The following is a 7522-nucleotide window of genomic DNA, read 5'->3' on the forward strand; positions in this document are numbered from 1 at the left end:
GCGGTTTCCAGCCCGCTGCTGCATCAGCGGTCTCCACGCGGATTTTATATCCGTTAACTTGTAATTATAGTTTTTCGGGCTATAACACATACATTATAGGTATGTACAATTTATGTATTTACATTTTATATATATCAGATATACGCAAACTATATAAACATACGAAATACATTAATGAATATACATGTTACATATTATGATATACATTTAAATTATGTATTTAAAATATACTATATGTACTGAAAAAAATAGCAATGTTTAATTGGTCACATATCAACCAAAGCTTTAGTTACTGACACAAAACTTTTTTCTCATTGTGTTTTATAGATATTATGAAACATAATGTACACACGATATACAAAAATGTATATACATATTATATATACACTAAAGTACATATAAAGTACATATAAACTATACATTTACACTTTACATACATTTGCCATATGTATATATAAAAACATCAAGGAATATACATATTACATACTGTAAGGCATATACAAATTATGTATCTACATTTCACATACATTGCACATACATAAACTGTACGTACATATGAAATACATCAATGAATATACATATTACATATTCTAATGTATATCCAAATCATGTATATGAAATGTATATATTTAGAGATTATAAAATGTATGTATATATGATATACAGAAATGTATATACATATTACATACTGTAAGGTATATACAAATCATGTATTTACATTTCACATACATTGTACATAAATAAACTGTACGTACATATGAAATACATCAATGAATATACATATTACATATTCTAATGTATATCCAAATCATGTATATGAAATGTATAAACATTCAATATACAGGATATTTTTTTCATATTATGGAAGAAAAATGAATATTCATAGAATATCCAATGTTATATGGGTATATTATTACTAAATTTAGATAATATACACTTTACGTATGTTCACTTTGAACTGGCACCTTGAATAACATATCAGTTACTTTTCGTGATAATTTATTATTAGATCGTTTAAATTTTTGAGTACCTTTTTTTGAACATGGCCTGACCTTTTTATTTTTATGATTTTTTTAGGATATTATTATATTAAAATTTCATTTATTTGTGCTAAATTTTCTTTATCCTCATTCTTTCTTTTTAGAGGGGTTTTTATCCCTTTCAATAAATTACATAGCGTCATATGCCCATCTATCTTGCGTATATCTTTTACAGAATTTACTGTTAAGTATGCCGGTACTAAAAATAAAATAAAATAAAATTATAAAATAAAACAAAAAAATATAAAATTTAAAAAATAAAAATAAAAATAAAGTAAAATAAAAAAATAATTAATATATTTCTAATTATTATTATTATTTTTAATTATTAATATATTTATCTTAATCTTGGATAACTGTCTTAATTTTAGATAACAGTTTAAATCTTATTGTTAGATACAGAGTTGCAACATTGTAAAATAAAGTATATATATTATCTATCTAATATATAGGTTGTTCCAAAATTTGCGGATTTGGAATGTACAGCGTGATTGTTCGTGTCAAAAGAAACAGCTTTTCTCTGGCAAAATTGTGTCTGAGCACTACTTTTTAAATGAGAATGACTTGAAATTAATGCGTGAGCGCTCTTAATTTTGCATGAACCAAGAACTGCGCACAGACGACGTGCGTGGTGCATAAGCGTGTATGCTATTTTATTATTTTGCTAAAGATATTATATCTATGCATATCTAAATTTTCTTTTCAATTCAACTTAAGTACTTCATTAGAAAATATCTCCCAAATGATATTAACGATTAAAAGTAACATATTGTAAATTAAATAATACGTGAATAATTTTAATCCAAGTTTATTTTCCAACGTTCTAAAAACTTTTTGGCTCTGAAAAGGGCCGATTAAATGTTTTAAAGCATATATTCAAAATGTAGACTTCTTATCTGTATATATTCTCATGTGTTACGCACTCCGTTCGCGCACCGCTCCTAACTCAATGCGAAATCTAGAACGCTCATTCGTTAGATTAAAGTCATTCTCATTTAAAAAGTAGTGCTCAGACGTAATTTTGTCACAGGAAAAAGTTGTTTCTTTTGGCACGAACAATCACGCTGTATATTCCGAATTCGCGAATTTGGGGACCCTGTATATTATTTATTTAAATATACATATTATTTATTTAATGCATGAACCAATAAAAACTAAAAAATAAATTATAAAAAATTTGTTGAAAATTGATACGTACGTAAAATTGTCTCTCTTGAAATACACACATCAATATAAATATTTTGTTATAGTATTATATATTTTATTAAATCTTTTTAACTGAAGTAATAAAATATCATTACAATGATATAAAGTTTGTATTTACATATAATATATGTGATATGTATAATATCAGATTAATTATAAAATAAAGAGAGAGAAAATTTTATGAGTATAAGAATAAATTCATGTGAATGTGTGTGTGCGTGTATGCTAACGCATGTGTGGACGTGTGTGTGAATATGAATTCATGTATATGAACATGTATGTGAATATGCGATGTGTATGTGTGTATGCAAACGTGTGAGTATTTGTATGAGTGTACAAGCATGTTGTTTTATAAATGTGCGTGGGTGCATGTGTACAAGCGTGTGTGTTCATATGTGTGGAGTGTGTGGATATGTATGTGGGTATGAATTTGGATATGTATGTGTTTATATGTACATGAAGATGCGGATGTACGTACATGCGTGTGTGTGAAATGATGGGCATATGGGCAGGTGTATGGTTTTGTGAGAGAGAAAATTTTATTTCTTAGTTTGTATTGGTTTATATATATAATTAAAAAAAATTAATATATTTTGATTTATGTAATATTGTATACCTGTATTGCTCATCACTCCAATAATTTCTATTTTGTCACCCTTTCGGATATCCATTTCGTAATAATCATCTTCTACAAAATTAACAATGTGTACTTCTAATTTATAAACACCGTCCGTTAATGATCCGCATCCAATGATTTTATTTAATTTGTTATTATGTATACTGCTTAAATTAGTTTTGATATATCCTTCTAATACTGTAAAAAATATATATATAATACACACACACACACACATACATATACCAATGAAAAACAGGTATATAAGAATATATAATAATGAAATATAATAATTTTATATATATTATACAAAGAGATGTTTCTTTATATTTAATATTTCTATTTGTATATGTAACTATTAGAAATATTCTTTTTGTGTATAATATATGAAACCTACAGATGCGATTTGAGGTATTGAATACATCACAAAGTTTAATTTTTTCTGGCTCTGAATTTGATGAATTTTCATTGTATTTGCTTAATGTCGAAATTATTGTGTTATTTAAAATTTGTAACTCAAATAGTATTGTTGCGTCCTCGGGACGCCTCTCGCTCAGTCACTCACACACAGTCACTCTCACTCGCGCGCGAAATAAAGACACTCGCATAATAGGGAAATGAACTTTAATATGAGGAACCAATACACGAAACCAATGAAATATAACAAATAGTGCATTCGTAATGCAAAGAAGCTCCGGTCTCGGAAAACGTCCGCACGATGCGACCGCTAGACCAAAACTGTCATGTCTCCCGAAAACAGAAGAAGACCCTTAGTTGTTTAACAACAACTCCCTTGACGACGATCTCCCGGAAGCGTAAAGAGTTGATCCCGCGAAAAGTATCACCCGATACAAAGATGTAGATCCAGGGGCGTAACACGGGGGCGCAACACTGCCCCCCTTCTTCAAAATTGTCGTCCCGACAATTCTCACGGAGATTGAAGACCTAGGACTCTGACGCTGCTATCAGGGCACCAACAATACTCCGCTCTCCCTTAGCTGCTGCTACAGGTTACCGAACGAAACGCCTGGTCCCTCTCCTTTCGCGTCTACACTGTCCGGACGAATCCTGCTCTCCCTTAGCTGCTGCTACAGGTTACCGAGCTTCGCCCTCCTCCTCTCCGTACTCGAACTGTTTTTTTGAAGAAAAATTGGCCAGATTTTTCCCATAACAGTCGAGTTGATAGAAGATATCCCTGCTGTCTTCGCGGTTTCACTATACTCGCCGTCTCCCGGAAGGATAACGAAATGGTCCATGAATCTTCAGACAAAGGGGGGGAATATCTTCCGTGGACCCAACGTTCCTCGTGAACACCCTAAGTCTCTGTCCCGGCATTTGCCCTCAGTCTCGTGGGAAAACCACGGATCAAAAACCACGAGAGGGACAGTCTTCAACGTGATGAACCAAATGACCAATCTTCTGAAGATGAGACGGTCTTCTCAATTGAAAGGAGCCAGTTGCCCTCGATGAGTAATGGTCGCAGGAACTTCCTCAGAGAATTCTCTTGTAACAAAAACTCAGGCAAGCCTCTTCTTAAAAATTTCCAACTAGAAAAGAAAACATTCCTTACGCAGAATAAATTCACCAATTAAAAAAATGCACTTACAAATATACACACAAACACAACTCTCCAATTCCTAGCAATCTTTATTTGAGTTTTGTACTATTTCTAATTAACAATCAATATTTCTATCTAAAAATGGAGCTAATCTATCTGCATGCACTACTTTCTTCCGATGTCTGGGTGTCTTCTGAATGCAGTACACCACATCGTTGAATTTCTTTACAATAGAGAAAGGTCCTTCTAACACTACAATCAATGAGATCAACAAAATTGGACGTCGGGGCGTTTTCTGTAAGAATTGAATTTTCCCCGAAAAATTCAACTATCTCTAGTTTTTCTTCGCCTCAGGACATTGAAAACGCAAATGCCCAGTCTTCCCGCAAGACCAACATTCTTTCTCTTTGGCCGAAAAGTTGTTCGCTTGCGCTTCCCCTTTCGAGTCAAACCGTTCGCTTTTCTTTTTTTCGGAATCGGTTCGCGCGTCGCTCCTCTCTCCCTTTTGATGATTTTGACTTATTTTGCCGTAATTTCCTTTGTTACTAAAATTGTCTCTTTTTCTATCAAAACTATCCCCCTGAATTATTTTTATAGCCTTAGCTTTTTCTATAGCCAAATTTAAATATGTAATTCTCTCCAGTTGAAGGGTTCTTTTGACAAACCCGTCTATTAATGCCGAGACAAATTGCGCGCATGCTATTTTATCGCGGACCGCATATGGACATTCGGGGTAAGCCAGACGCGACAGTCTCTCAAGTTCAGCTCCAAAGGAAGCGAAATCCTCTCCATATTTTTGTTTCCGTGTCGTAAAAAGATAGTAATAATTTTGCGTCAAGTTTCCGTCTTCAAAAAGCAACTCTAATTTTGATTTTAATTCCGCGAATGTTAATTCTTCAAAATTCTCAACATTTTCTAAAACGGACCGAGCTTTTCCCCTTAAATTTGCAGCGAGAGTAATCATTTTTGCTTTTTCATCCCAATTATTCGCAACGGCTATCAAAAGAAATTGGGAGAGGAACTCCCGCAGCGGAACCCTTCCATCGAATGTATCGGGCTTCAGTTTTAAGCCCGTTTTCGCACGAAAGTCACCGGTCGTCTCGCCCGCGTTTATCACGGCACTCGCGGCTATCGCGGCACTCGCGGTACTCGCGCAAGCTAAATTCAGTCGTGTATCCCCAGAAGCTCTTATATTAGAAGGACTTAGCTGGTTAGTTTGCTGCGAGGAGATCCTCAATTCGAGCTGGTGCAGCTGTTCGTCCTTCTCTCGGAGAAGAGCCTCAAAGCGAGCTTGCTGATGTTCTCGTTCGGCCCGCATTTCTCGTAGTTCTCGCAGTGCGGTCTGCAACGCATCCGTCTCGTCTATCTCCTTCATCGTTGTTCGGGAACGCGTCGCTTTCGGCGAATGTTGAGTCGTCATTTTGGCGTTCTCTCAGGAAGATGCGATTCTTTCGGTTTTGATCCCGGCTGAGCCCCCAAAATGTTGCGTCCTCGGGACGCCTCTCGCTCAGTCACTCACACACAGTCACTCTCACTCGCGCGCGAAATAAAGACACTCGCATAATAGGGAAATGAACTTTAATATGAGGAACCAATACACGAAACCAATGAAATATAACAAATAGTGCATTCGTAATGCAAAGAAGCTCCGGTCACGGAAAACGTCCGCACGATGCAACCGCTAGACCAAAACTGTCATGTCTCCCGAAAACAGAAGAAGACCCGTAGTTGTTTAACAACAACTCCCTTGACGACGATCTCCCGGAAGCGTAAAGAGTTGATCCCGCGAAAAGTATCACCCGATACAAAGATGTAGATCCAGGGGCGTAACACGGGGGCGCAACAGTATATTGCCATTGTTGTATAATGCCACCTTTGGCGGTTTAGCTTGTACACCATCCAAGTATATAATCTATATTGATATATATTTTATTATAATATAATTATAATTTTGTTTTTTCTTACATATTATATGTATATATGTACAATATATATACATATACATACATGCATACATATATATATATATATACATACATATATATACAAAGTGTGCACAACTATCTTCTAATATTTTTTTTAAATATATTTTTGAAATAAAATAGAATAAAAATCTTAATACGAAAATATCGAAGCTGCAATAGTTTTCGAGTTATAAGTAATCAAAGATTGCCAATAATATCGTTTACACTGTAAAAAATTTTTGTGTAAAATTACACCTATTCCCAACAAACACAAAGTAACAGTAACATAACATTAATGTTTTAATACTCAACAATGTAACTGTAATATAATATGCTTTGTACATAACACTTATATTGTTGAATAGGAAATTGATGGAAATATTAATATAAATTTAACGTATAAGACAGGCAATAAGAGCCAAATCGCGGATGACAATGCGTTATCCTAACGAAACTAAATTATTTTTTTCGTTAGAATTAAATACCGGTGCACAAGGCACCAAATTTTACTTGCACACGGCCAAGATTTTTAAAATATGAAATAATCTCATATTTGAGATTTAATTTCAATACTCCTTTAACCCTCCTACGGAGATAAATAAATGAATGCAAGAGAAAAATATAGATCCGAAAGTCGCTGAATCGGGAATCGAACCCGAGACCTTTCGCTTGCCGGGTGACTGCTCTTCCATCTGAGCTATTCAGATTCCTTCGATTCTATACTTTTCTCTGTTATATATATTAATGTTGGTAAACAAACGCCTTTAAGCCAGCGTGTATAAATTAAGAGTTTAGCAAGGCTGAAATTAAATCTCAAATATGAGATTATTTCATATTTTAAAAATCTTGGCCGTGTCCAAGTAAAATTTGGTGCCTTGTGCACCGGTATTTAATTCTAACAAAAAAAATAATTTAGTTTCGTTAGGATAACGCATTGTCATCCGCGATTTGGCTCTTATTGCCTGTCTTATACGTTAAATTTATATTTATATTACAGAGCCTTGCTAAACTCTTAAGGAAATATTAATGTTATACTACTGTTACTTTGTGTTTGCTGGTTATAGTGGGTAATTCTAAGACCAACTATAATAGTTGTAAATTTTAACACGTTTGTAAATTTATAATATGTAATTAATTT

The sequence above is a fragment of the Nylanderia fulva genome, unplaced genomic scaffold (genome assembly GCF_048542155.1).
Source record: "Nylanderia fulva isolate GAGA-0341 unplaced genomic scaffold, ASM4854215v1 Scaffold1185, whole genome shotgun sequence".
NCBI classification, from domain to species: Eukaryota; Metazoa; Arthropoda; class Insecta; order Hymenoptera; family Formicidae; genus Nylanderia; species Nylanderia fulva.